The 13,715-nt window shown below is 38.4% G+C and overlaps 1 protein-coding gene across 24 annotated transcripts in view; it reads left to right on the forward strand.

Annotated features, from left to right (window-relative positions):
- Positions 1–13,715, forward strand: part of LOC5575790 (sodium/potassium-transporting ATPase subunit alpha) — a 223,133-nt gene that overhangs the window by 162,568 nt on the left and 46,850 nt on the right. The window contains exon 3 of one of the 24 annotated variants that reach the window (XM_021837811.1): positions 7,509–7,726. The exons of 22 other annotated variants lie outside the window; for them this stretch is intronic. The gene's annotated coding sequence lies outside the window, so the exon portion shown is untranslated. The remainder of the gene's footprint in view (positions 1–7,508; positions 7,727–13,715) is intronic. One more of the 24 variants, XM_021837810.1, reaches the window with a different exon arrangement.

Below are 13,715 nucleotides of genomic sequence, written 5' to 3' on the forward strand. Positions count from 1 at the left end.
AGTGTTTCTGAGGAATTCCTGGATGAACTCTGGAGCAATTCTTGGAGAAACTCTGGAGGCGGTCCTGGAGAAACTCCGGATGTCAATGTCTGAAACAAATTCCAAGAAGAAATCGAAGGAGGAATTCCTGGTGAAAATGCTGGTAGGAACATTGGAGTAACTTTTGCAAAATTCCTGAGAAAGCTCCTGGAGTTTTCTTTAAGCGGACTTCCCCGGAAGATTCCCTGGAGAATAAATCTGATGATTCCTTAAGGTGTATTTGTATGAATTCCTGGAGGATTTTTTTCACGCTTTTCTTCTTATTTATATCACTCTTTTTCACTTCGTAGACCCCGCTTGGCTATTTCAGGGGGGGTGGGTAATCCGAACTGGTAAACAAACGTGTGTCAAACCTGATTTGAAATAGCACAAATCTTGGTCCAGAAATGGACCTGGCCGTTAGCCTGATCCGAAAAAAGACCAGAAAACTGGTATGAAATAAAATTGGAATATTATTTGCAACATCGGTGCAAAAACTTGTACCAAGCTAGTAATTTGGACCCCCGGTAAAGTTGCCCTAAGATCTCTTTCGGGTAGGGATCAAGCAAGTTGACGATTGGCTTGTGTTGTTTGACAGCAAATCGATGAAATCGATTATCAAACTTATCGATCAGCTGTCAAATGGTCTAATTCTCAGCAAAAATCATCCACTCGGCTAGTTTCACGAGTTATGATTTCAATGTTTTCGTCCTGTTCCGCTATTTCCGCTCATTCTTCTTTGCATATTCAGTTCATTGTATCTAAAATTGCACGACTTCTATTTAGCTATTTTACTTAATTCTGAGCGCCATTCACTCAGTTGAACAATTGGTAATTATATAATCTTCATCGCTATTCTTCTATACTGATCTAGCTTTTTACGAACGCTAATGCTTGCCGCAAATAGGCTCGCTTTCTGGTTAGGATCAGTCGATTTGACATTCGGCTTGGGTCGTTTTATTGGCGATCAAAAGTGAAGTTATGTTGCGAAGGTTTTTCAAAATGAAATGAATATTTACGATTTCCTTGGAAAAAACCTTGTCAGTTGAATGATTCTGGTGATTTTTCTTCCAAAGGTACCACTAGAAAGTTTGATTAAGATGCATTAATACCTATTCTAGAAGAGCGCCATCTACGCATTTTAGCTTTGCGTCGATCCCCAATATTGAACTTGTCCAAGCCAAACGTCATATCTTTTGATCCCTACCAGAAAGCGAGCCTGATTTCGGCAGCCATTAGCGTTCGTAATAAGCTGGATTAGGTTATTTTTGCTCATTCTACTGAGCATGAGGATGAGCATAGATGACCGCACAATGAATTACCTGCTTTGCTCTTGTTCACAGTTAATCTACAGAAATTTCCTCGTTTAATTTTGTATGGGGAAAGGCATCCAACTTCAAATCTCTCTTAAATGAAAGCATTATTCGAAGAAATATTTGGTAGGCGTGATAGTCATTATCATTACGTACAACCGGTACCAAATATTTTATTCGAAAAAAGTTCCCAATTTTAAGAAATAAATCTTTAGATGCATTTCGCCATTCCAATATTTTTCGCGTTACCTTTTAGCGATTTCTCGTGCATAGACACTAGCGCATGTGCATTACTATGCGGTGAGTAGAGAATCAGGCCATGCATGTAACTCATACGTAGTTGCTACTCCGTGATTAAGCAGAACAATCGAAGTTCCACAGAGATTCAATAAATGGGGCTTTGGACTAACTTTACATTCTTAATGCGCATAAATCGAGAGACCTAAATTCAAAACCCAATAACGGCACCGGCACCGTCCTTACGATTATCGGAGAATGTTAGTTAGACAATTTATTTTACCAGTGACCGAGTATACCTCTGCATCTCCACAGTTGATGACTAAACGGATTTGCGATATAGCTCGATAAACGCCAAAGAAGTGTTCATCGTCCGCAGGAGCTAGCGACACGATCAAAGGATCGAACGCTACTCTTATCTATTTTTGCTCATTCTACTAGAGAAGTTTTTCTCAGCTTTAACTCTTGACTCAGCTTCGATGATAATCAGAAGTATTGATGAACTAAACTATGAATCTTCTATCCAGCTAATTTATACATTTGGTTATGATTTCAATGTTCAACGCTGTTCTGCTTCATTTACTGATTAGCTTTTGTTCTTTATATCTACTTCTCTACTGTTAAACATTTGTTTGTGAACTTGAATGTTGGCATCAATCTTGAAAGCTGCTCTGCTTTGCTTACTGAACTGGTTTCGATCATTCATGTGAGGATACAAAATGGCCGCCTAAGACATTTCATATGTAGAATGTCGATCCCCCAAGGTACATCGGAATATCTTCAAAATCAGATCGGTAATGATTAATATCGACACGGATTCCTAAACTAGAAGAGTTTTATGTGAACTTTAAAAAAAATGCACCATCCTTTATTGAGAAACAAAAAAGCTATCGCGATTTGATTTTTTTTTGACGGTGAAAAATGAAACTGCCGGTAGAGGGATTAATCAAGAACAAGACGTTTCCTCAAAACTGTCGAGGAATTCATATTATTGGAAACGTTTTCACAAAAAAATCAGGGTGTTACAAAATGAATGGTTAACGAATTAATGAACTTTCAATTTTAAGATCATAAAGATCAGTTTATCTTTTGAGCCCTAGCTTCAAATTTGACAAAATCCGGTAGAGTACTGAGCTGAATCCGCTCTCTGAGGAGAACATCATTATTCGCCACATTTCGTGAGACTTTCCTCTGGTATATAAAAATTATTTATTATTTTTAGCTTTCATTCGTTTTTCTAAGCAATTTTTGCTCATTTCTCTGAGGAAACTCTGCTCGAATTGACAGTTTTATAATCGCCAGATATGTCTCTTTTCCACATACATGTGTTTAAGATACTCCAGACAACAAGACTTCCTGATATTTGAACGATGGAGGCGCGTCGGTCATTGAAAGTTTCTCTTTTTCAACAGCTTGACAGTTGAATAATAAGATCTCTTGAGCTCTTGTCAATGCATTCTCGAACGACACTTCAAACCATATCATTCTTATCAGAATAAGAGCTTGATAATCGTAACCATCATCAGTAGTAGAAGGATTCGATCGTTAAATGATGTAAGTTTTATACCTGTAGCAGTGACTTATACTGAGCTTCTTCTCTTCTTGATAACAACATTCTTAAGGCTCATTCTCTATATTAGTGAGCGAAACTGCTCCTCTTTTTTATTGATTCTAAAGATTCAAAATGTAGGTGAACCTGGTCCAATTCGGACCCTGTTCTAATTCGGACCATCAAGCATTTCTCAATACTGGCGCTACTGTAAAGATCGTGGGTACCGTTTTTCTGCTCACCGTTTGGCTTAGATCTAACACAATAAATTTGACGCCTTTCAGTTATTACGTTTGATTTTTATATTAGTTTATTGTTTTGAAGTGTTCAGGTGTACTGTCGGTTGGCGTTATTTCCAAGCTTCTATAAGCGACAATAATTATCCAATCTCTCTGTGTTATTTTATAATCGAATCACCCTAGCCTAAGCTTTCATCTGACCATATGTTTTTGATATGTCTATGCACCGTTTGTGCTCAACGAGTTTGAAAATCTCAAAATGTGTGTTGGTCCAATCCGGACCTTTTGATATGGTTCAATACGGACCTCTTGTTTTTCAACGTGTACTCAGTCTATTCTAAGAGCTCCACCCCGTGAAAATCTTCCCGACTCAATCGAAAATCACAGAAGTTGTAATATTGATTAACAGTGCCTTCGTTTCTGTTGCGGTCAAGAAAATGGCTTCGCAAAAAATCTAAGAAATGAGGTAGATTACCAAAAACTAAAGGAATCAATAAATCAGCAACTTGAAAAGCATCTTCATCAATACCACAGCCAAGCTTTATCCAAAATAGTTTGGCAATACGCTATAAACAAACGTTTACGAGTAGTATATAAGAACAATACAGTCAACTATCCCTTATCCGATTTACTGTGTTTTTGTTCACAAGCTCGAAGGAAAATGCAGTCCCTTCAATATAGTGTACTTCAATCCATAAATATAAGTAGGTACTTCTCAAACTTGAATTTCCGAGACTTCGAGTCTGTTTGTTGTCTGTTTCAGTTTCCCATACAAGTTCACCTTTTCAACCCGATATTTCATAGCAAAGTTTCAATGTGTGGAATATTTTACAATATTCAACTTCAAAATTACTTTTTAGAATGTATTTTGTCAAAATAAATAAAAAAAAGCTCTAAAATTTGAAAATATGTGTACTTTATCTCGATAGCTCCCATACACGATAGTCTTTTCAAAATCGAGTCAGGAATAGTTGACCGTACCCAATTTTGAACAAGTTTCCGACATATTTTTTAATGAAATTCATATTTCACTTGAGCTTGTTCTGACTCGAATTAGTTTGAAATTTCTCATACATTGAGTTCATTTTTTATGCTTGCTCTTGCAGAAAAAGTTCAATAAGCTTTGATACCAAACAAATCTGAGTAATATTTTGTTACTAACATTGCAAATAACGATGAAATATAGGCTGGTCCGAATTAGAACATGGGGGGTCCGAATTGGAACAGGGTTGGTCCAATTCGGACCTTTTGGAGAAGTTGGTTCAAACATGTCTAGCCATGTCCTGGTAGGAGCTATCACAAAACTCTCTGAGAGAAAAATGTGCGCGCTGAATTGCGCTTTCTCGAAAACATAAAACTTTTCATGCCATTCATCGTGCTGAAAAGATATGGCCAAAAAACTGTTACTAGGTCCGAATTGGACCATGTTCCCCTATTCATTGAATTTCACTCAATGTTCTAGAGAACTGGTGTATAATGCTTTTTTGTAATTCCACACAGCGAATATGATTCTCTGAGTAAAATCTGTATTGTATTCAGAGCTTTTTCTGCTCTCTTTTCAATTATGAATGATGTTCAATAGTATTAGTCAATTTTTATGATAACATATGTGCCCTGATGGATATTATGCGATGTGCTCAAAGCAGGCATTGCATTGGGACAGGACTTTAGGACCCTATTCAATTATTGATTCATTGTCAAACGATAAAAGTGACATTTGCACTCAAAAACTTGAGAATATTCCACAACAGCACGATCCAATCCATAAAGTCATTCACAATGATCAGTAACTCTAACGAATCAACCTGTACAACTGCGCACAGGTCGCTCGCATTCCCACACATAACCCCAATCCAGATTTGTTTCCCAGGGTCAAGGTAATGATGATTTATATCGGCCTTCCTCCCTCATTTCCATTGGCGAAGCGCCCTCATCACCGCCACACAACGTTACAGTTCCAGCCATTCGTTCATGAAATCAATGATCGCCGGAAAAAACGGCACCTCTTTATTCATTGCCGCATTGACTGGTCTCCATTTCAATACAAGGGCCTCCCGCTTTCCGTCCCTGATGCTCCATTAGCCCCTCACCCTCGTGCGTAGTTGAACTAAAATAGCGCACAACAAGCCAATAAAAATCAGTGCAAAATTGCTTTGAACTGTCGCCACCGGCTCTGCCTCGCTGCTCTGAGCTCCGATACTCCATAGCGACGAGCAGAGAGCGAGTTCATTCATTCCGTCCCAACGACTCGTCCATTCATTCCGCTGTGGCGAGGCGCAACGGTCCAATTGGCCCTTATCTAGAGTATCATCGCACGTCTCGCACCTTCAGATACGCCCTCGCGAGCAAAATCGCGACCGTTTGTCACCAGATGAGAAGCTGAGAAGATTGGAATGATCGATCCCTCTCGGTGACAGATGAGCGATCTAATCCGATCGTTTAACTGTCAAACCGATCCAATTACAAAACGATCAGTGATCGCCCAATGCATCCCTTGGACCGATCGATATGCGGCGACTCCGATCGATGCGATCTATAGTCTATTATGAAGATCGTTTTCGCTTCAAATCAATTACATTACGTTGGTTAACATAAACGAGCACGTCGGGGGCCCCTCCGCCGCCATGAATAAAACATTTGCACATCTCGCCGCCGCGTCGTATGGTCATTTGAAGACCGCCCCCTCGACCGCCTTTCCGCACGCGCTCGCTCGTCCGTCCGTCTCACGGTCAGGTCACAAACGCACGGTTCGTAGGGGTCTTGTACGGAGTGATGATGGGGGGGGGGGAACCTTCGAGCGATCGCTAGCCGTGCAAACTGATCGGGTTGTCCGTGGTCGGTTCAAATACCCGCGCACACAAGCAGAGACTACGACTCCGGCTGCTGCTGTTGATATGTTGTTATTTTCCATGGTTGAGGGCAACCGGTTGCACTAGTTAAAGCCGTTCGAGATCTATTTACATACACCTCTCCATGTGTGTCGGAAGCTATGGACGTAGCGCAGCAGCAGCAGCTCGTGCGAGTTGAACAGCTGAACACTATCCGGCGTGGCGCGGAGGACGTGTTCCCTCGTTTGCGATGCGGCACCCCTAACGTCGATTTGGTCTTGAATAAATCAGTCAATCAATCAGCCGGGCAGTTTGCACTGTCTGATGTTGAATCGTGCCATTTTTTCGGGGAGAGATCTCCTAAACTGCTGTCATCCATAGCAGCACCTTACATAACCTCAATTGTACGAGACTTCGCCGTTTTTTGAGTATCTGACTAAAATATGATCGGAATGGACAATGATGGTCCATCCGTAAAAAAAAAGTTTCACCCGAAACGATCATGTAATGGGGCTCGGGGATTTACGATCGTTGATTTGCCAGTCCCATTCAAATCAGCCGCCGCCATATTGGATTTCGAAGTGACAGCGACGGCGACGCCGCGATCATCCCTAGTGCGGATGATCGCGCATTCGTTTGCAATTATTTCGATCGCGGCGGCACGGTGCCAACGAAATATGTCAACTCATCATAATTGAAAAGGGTGCTGATTTCTTGAAATCACACAGGTTCCCCGTGTAGAACCGATCACGGCTAGTTTGATAAGTGACGATAATGCTCGATCAAACAAGCCAGGAGCCGGTACGAAGAATGTGTGTGATTAACGCTTGTCGGGAAACTGCGCAGAAAGGTTTGTCTGATTGGATTGGAATGTGAATCCGTCTTAGGAATGGTTGTTGAAGTTTATCAAACTATATTGGATATGAATTCTGGGTTTATCAGTTGAATTTGACAAGAAAACGGTCAAATTTGATCGTTTCTATCGTTTTTTTTTTTCCTACGAATCAATCCAATGTTCTGGGTAGAGTAGTGCAATGTTCACATAATTTTCTTTGTTTCGTGTAAAGGTGTTCGTGACACTTTGCTATCTCAATTATTAACAATGCTATGTTTCAGTACTGTCAATTTAGTGTGTAATAAATAGAACGATGTCAAACAATTTGGAACTGTCACAGAGCGTAAACAAACGGTCCGTTGGAACCCAAACCGAAAATAAACTCGACTAACAATAATCCCCGAATTATAAAATCCTAACTAACATAATCTTCCCATTTCTATCCACCCCCCTTCTGCTGCATTCTTGAACCACTATTTGGATCAACAGAGTTGATGTTTCGAGTTGCCAGTTGATAGTGTCTGCCAGAAGCCGGAAGACTCCCCACACATCGTGTGACACTCAGACACCACGGCCACGAGCACCGAAGAGGTTCTTACTTGATCCGAGATAGTCAGCAAATCTGCGCGGATCAACATTTTGATAAGCGCGCACTCGCAACGCACACATTCATATAGACCCGTCGATAACCTACGGTACGCACAGCAGTAGGTATTTCTTCGTGAAACTTAGCGACAATCTTCTCATGGACTTCAAAATAGTGTGCGTTGTCAGTTGTCTTAGGAATTTGGACCTCAAACGCTTCGCATTTTAGGCAGTACTGGTTGAGACGTTGAAACGATCACATCTTATCGTTTATTTGTCAACTGCACCACGCAAAACGTTAAAAATTTGGTCATAATTATTCCTAGAATTCTTTATTCTATCTTCATTTGTTTCTCACTTCTTTTGTCATTTATTCATAATTTTATGAGTGACAATTATTTCCAACTAAGAACTTGATTTCTGATGTAGGCTAGGGGATGAACTTAGATGAAGTAGAAGAACTTATCATTGAGAAAAAGTAGATAATGTAAGGAAAATCTAATTTGTTTAACGATAAGTTCATCTACATTCATCCAATTTAAATTCGAGTTGTGACGTTTGGCATTTTTTCGGAAAGATCGACCATCAATTTTATCGATCAACTGTCAAACGGAACTAATTTATCGATCATCTGTCAATCGACACCATCCAAACGTCGGATTGTCTAATCCCTTTCGAAAAGCATTCAAAAATGTCCCAATCACAAAATTTTCATAGCTGTTGATGGCTTTGGCAAAACTGTCATTGCTGCTTGATGCGTTTAGCAAAACAGGTTTGGCATTACCATCCAATTTCACCAAATGTTTCGAAGGATCGGTTCATATCGATTAAATAGTTCAGTGAACTTAGATTCCCTTTCAAAGCATGTTTTGATTGGAGATCCTTTATATGGAGATACAATTTCGAAGTGGCTTTGACTTTCATAAAATAAACTGTGAGATCATTTTGCAAATCAACACCTAATTATACGAGTCAAAGTTGTACAGGTTTCTTTCGGCAAAACGAGCTTTGCGTTCTTTAGATTTGAGTCAGTTTTCCGATGAAGAGATAAACATTAAACGAAAAACATATCGTTTGACAGTCAAAATCTGGATCAGAATTGAGATACAGTCGCGCTTTATGACAGAATTCACCAAAAGATTCCTTCGGAATGCTTCTTAAACTTATCGTTCAACAGTCAAATGGTGATCTTTTGGTGGACTTTGATTCCTTTTCAGACTATGCTTTATATAATAGCAATTTTGAAGCGGATTTGACAGTAATCTTCATTGATCACTTATATAATCACTTTCGTCAAGACGAGCTCTGTGTTCTTAACAATTCAGCCCGTTTTCCAATGAATTAGACATTAGAAAAAACGCATGAAAAATCTGCATCAGAATTATTGTGATACAGTCGTTCTTTGCAATAGAATCCACCTAACGATATCATCCGTATGCTTCTCGGGCCTAAGTCGTTATCTTAATTGACTACCAATGAACTGCGCGATAGAGGTGATTGCTCTCTTCAAAGTTTGCACAACTTCAATCAATCTAATCAAATCCAAATGATTCGAATCATTACGATTTTTTCTTGTGACGACCGAGGGCTATTCCCAGTTTTATGAACACACTGATGATCATCACAATCTTGTTTATTTTCCGGTGAAGAGATAAAGATTTGGCGAAAAACTTATGGTGATTTTTTGATGGATTTTGATTCCTTTTCAAAGTATGTTTTGATTAGAGAAGGCTCATTGGAAGAAACTCTAGTTTTGATAAAATTTCGAAGCGGCTTTGACAGTAATCTTCATTCATCACTCATATAATAAGCGGTGAAATCTTCAAAAATTGCAAAACTCCAAAAAGTTTAATCAAAACCAAATTATACGAGTTAACTTCTACATGTTTCTTCTCACAAAACGAGCTCTGTGTTATTTACCATTCAGCTCGTTTTCCTATGAAGAGACATTAGATGAAAAACTTATCGTTTAAACGTCAAATTCCGCAACAAATTTGAATAGAATCACCTTTTGCAATTGAATCCACCAAAAGATTCCATCCCTATGCTTCTTGGGCTTTAGTCACTATCTAAACTATGCAACCACACGCTAGAGGTGATTGCCTCTTCAAAGTTTACGCAACTCCAATCAATCTAATCAAGCCTAAATAATTCGAATTATTACGATTTTTGGATTATGACGGCTGAGAGCTCTTTAGAGTTTTATAAACACACTGATGATCATCACCATGTAGTTTATTTTACGGAATAAACATTTTTGATACTAGTAAAACTTGCACATTTCCAATGAAGAGACATTTGACGAAAAACTCATCGTTGAACCGTGAAATTCTGCATCAAAGTTGAATCTTATCGACTTTTGCAATAAAATCCACCTTAAGATTCCATCAGTATGCTTCTTGAACCTAAGTCCGTTATCTAAGTTCACCATCAATAAACTGCGCGATAGTTGTGATTGCTCTCTTCAAAGTTTGCACAACTTCAGTCAATCAAATCAAATCTAAATGATTCAAATCATTACGATTTTTGTTGTGACGGGCGAGTTTTATGAGCACACTGATGATCTTCTCAATCTAGTTAATTTGACGGTGGAAAGATAAACATTTGGCGAACAACTTATCGTTTAACAGTCAAATGCTGCTTCAAAATTCTATTAAAATACTCTTTGGAATTAAAATCATCCTCAGGATCCCTTCGGTATTCTTTCCGGACTTCAACCGTAAACTGTAAGGTTCATTCAGAAATGCGCGATATGGTTGATTGCTCTCTTTAAACATTGGAAAACTTCAATCAATCTCCCTTTTTTTCGAAAAACGTCAAATAGTATGAGCCAAAATTCTAATCGTTTTTTGCAAATAAATTTTATTCGGGCAGTTTATCAGTTTGTTATAAGCATCATTCTTAGATTGCTTTTAATCTAGAAAAGAGAGATTTTATGGCAATCTTATCGATTAAACGTAAAATTTTCTTTAATTTTCAAAGATGTCAAATAATACGAGTTAAACTCCAAAACATTGTGTCAGGTATTAAGCATTTTATGGACATCATTTTCCAGCTCGTTTTCCGGCAAGCAGATGGAGATTTGACAGAAAACTTATCGATTATCTGTCAAATGGCTCAAGTCAAGCTTCCAATAACTGAATTCCCATCCAAACTTGAGCCTTCACTGCTTGTAGCTGGCTGAATTGCAGTCGGTAAGCGTTTTGCGGACATTGCAAATTGAAGCATGTAAAAAACGAGCAATTCGACTTAAGCATTGTGTTGTTAAACCAATGTTTCTCAACACAGGGGTTTCACAGACCCCTGAGCATGTAAAAACTTCACTGAAACCTTATAGCGAGACGTTTTTTCGTGGCTACCAAAGACTCAGAAGATTCAGAATATTCAGAGGACTTAGAAGACTCAAAAGACTCGGAAGACTCAATAGATTCAAAAGAATCAGAAGAATCAAATGACGCAGAATACTCAGAATATCCAGGGAAAGAATCCAAATAAACGTCACAAAATAATTAAATACCAGAACTGAAGAACCCAAGTAGTGTTTTAGTAGCGGCGCAGCCAAATTTTTTTTTTTCAATTGATTCATCTATATTTTGCGCAGAATTGACAAAGTCATGTATTAATGATTTCAAATAATTTCTCTGGTTGTGGCCAAAATTCCCTGAGTATTCCAGGTTTTTTCCAGGTTCAAAAAAAAAAATGCAACACAACCCGCTTGGCAATTGTTTCCTTTCTCGGGCTTAAATGATTCATAAAATGAACGATAGAGTCGATTACTCTTTTCAAATTTGTCAAAACTTGAAGCGATCTGACGTACTCTAATTTGACGTACTCTGACGGTTAACATAATCCAACCTTTAAAGATAGACATTTGATTAGAAACTTATCGATTAACCTCAAAAGCCACAAGTTGAACTTCTGATCGCTGGTTCTTGATCAGAATTAAATCCCTCCGTGTTATTCTTAAATAGCGCAATCGCACTTGCTAAGCCATTTTGCCGACAATGAATTTAGCCATATTCAAGCTCGTTTTTAGGTATTGACAGTTTGACGTAAAGATTCCATTTTTGATAATTGAGTCGCAGAGATCCAGATTACACTGAACAAAATCTACCGCCTTTAATTGAATGATTTTTGCCTCATCTGAGCCCCATACTTATTTTCAGACACATTCAGGATGATTTTCATCTTTGTCAAAATCATCTGTTTACAAATCACTCTGGATGAAAATCAGCCGACCTTCGAATGACTTTTATCGTTCCAAAAGATGTTTCATATTGAATGACTTTCATACACAGATGTAAACAATCCGAACTGGGTTACTTTTTATATTTTCAAGAAATTTAAGTTTAGGTAAATAATATCCAAACAAATATGGTTTTGTATACTTAATCACATGCATTCATTCAAGCATCATGATTATTTTGCTTTTTATTCACTAATATGAAAAGTATTCCCATGCATACTGCAATTTCAGATTTTCAGGAACAAGTGTCTCCCCAAAGCGTGGTCCGAAGTAAAACTGTCGTGAACCATTATTAGGCACCACAATTATTGGGTAGATCACGTTGTTGTTGTGGGTATTCTTCAAAATGATGCTGGAAATAGAAATAAATCTTGATAATTATACACTTACTTGTGAAATACACGAAGAAATACTGAACATCACGATGCTGAAGCCATGTTTGTTCAATGTTTACAAAGATGATTTGACATTTACGATCATTATCTTTCCACATGGCAATTCAGACGATAATTGAATGATTTTTGTTTTGGAACGTAGGATAACATAAAATCACTCAAAAGTTGTATGTTTTCCATTTGTGTCATCTTAATTCAATTATCTAGTTATTGTCATACAGATGTGTACTAAAAGTCATCGTAGAATTGGATGATTGTTGTTCATTACTTCGTAGATGATCATACTATTCTATTTTCATTCAAAATAGAGAATATGCATGTTTGCATCCGAATGAATTACAAATCATTCAATTTGGGACAGGAGCTTTCGTTCAGTGTATCCAGCTAACCTACTTGTGCAGCTCACTTTCTGGTAGTGATCAAACGATCTGTCAAAGGACACACTTTGATAGTTGATCGGTAAGTTTAAATATCCGATATCTTATCGATTGGCTTTTGGTTGTTAAATCAAAGTCTATCCGAAAATAAGTTTGATTGCAGTGAAGAAAATCTTTCGTAGAATGTTGGGGATTCAATGCAGTTTTTTGACAGTTGGTCGTAATTGGCTTCCTAGAGCTCTAACTAAATATTGCTTTTTATGAAAACTAATGTCTTTCAGAATGGAATCTATTTCCTGGTAGAGATCAATCGATCTAATGTCTTAATGCTGGATTGAATTGGTTAATGAGAAAACTTCCAGTACATAGTTTCGATGAGATTTTAGTAGGAACAGTTTAACTCATCGTTTGCATTGTATTTGCTTCGAGCAATCTTATCGTTTAGCCTTAGCCGTCAAACGACATTAACCGATCCTCCTCAATCATTTCTAGTTTTCAATATTTTTCAATAAAAACTAGTCGGAATTCTGTTTGAAAGCAATTGGTAGGCCTATCGTGCATTGAATCAAAAGCTATTGAAAATATTGAAATACAACTAATTCTTCAAATTTGACTTTTAAACGATCAAATTCGGACATCAAACTATTTCTCGTATTGAAGCTAGCAAATATGTTTGTGCTTCATAGTTCGATTACTGCTTTCTCAATTCGCCGTATTGCAAGTAAATCATTTCCCACCTCTCAAAACTTCTGGAGCATAACATTCAACCACAAAATAAACCGTGGCGGATGTAACCGTCAACCCATCCAACTGACATTGAACAAATTTGCAATTTCTTTACCCCGGCGGACCGAGTCGCGGAAAGATACAGGAACATGTCCGCGACCGAGGTCGTAAATCTCAGCCGGACATGTTGGTTTTTCCACGTCTTGCCCCTTCGCCGGTTCTTCTCCCAGATCATCAAATTTGAGTGAATGTTTGAGATATGGCAGCGTTACTTCTGGAAGATAAAAGTAAGACAGGGTTGTTCTGCGCCCCTAATCCCGTCGGTAAACAACAGACGACGGCTAAACGCCTGTGTCAATTAGGGTGA

Source organism: Aedes aegypti, chromosome 1, assembly GCF_002204515.2.
Source record: "Aedes aegypti strain LVP_AGWG chromosome 1, AaegL5.0 Primary Assembly, whole genome shotgun sequence".
Lineage (NCBI taxonomy): Eukaryota > Metazoa > Arthropoda > Insecta > Diptera > Culicidae > Aedes > Aedes aegypti.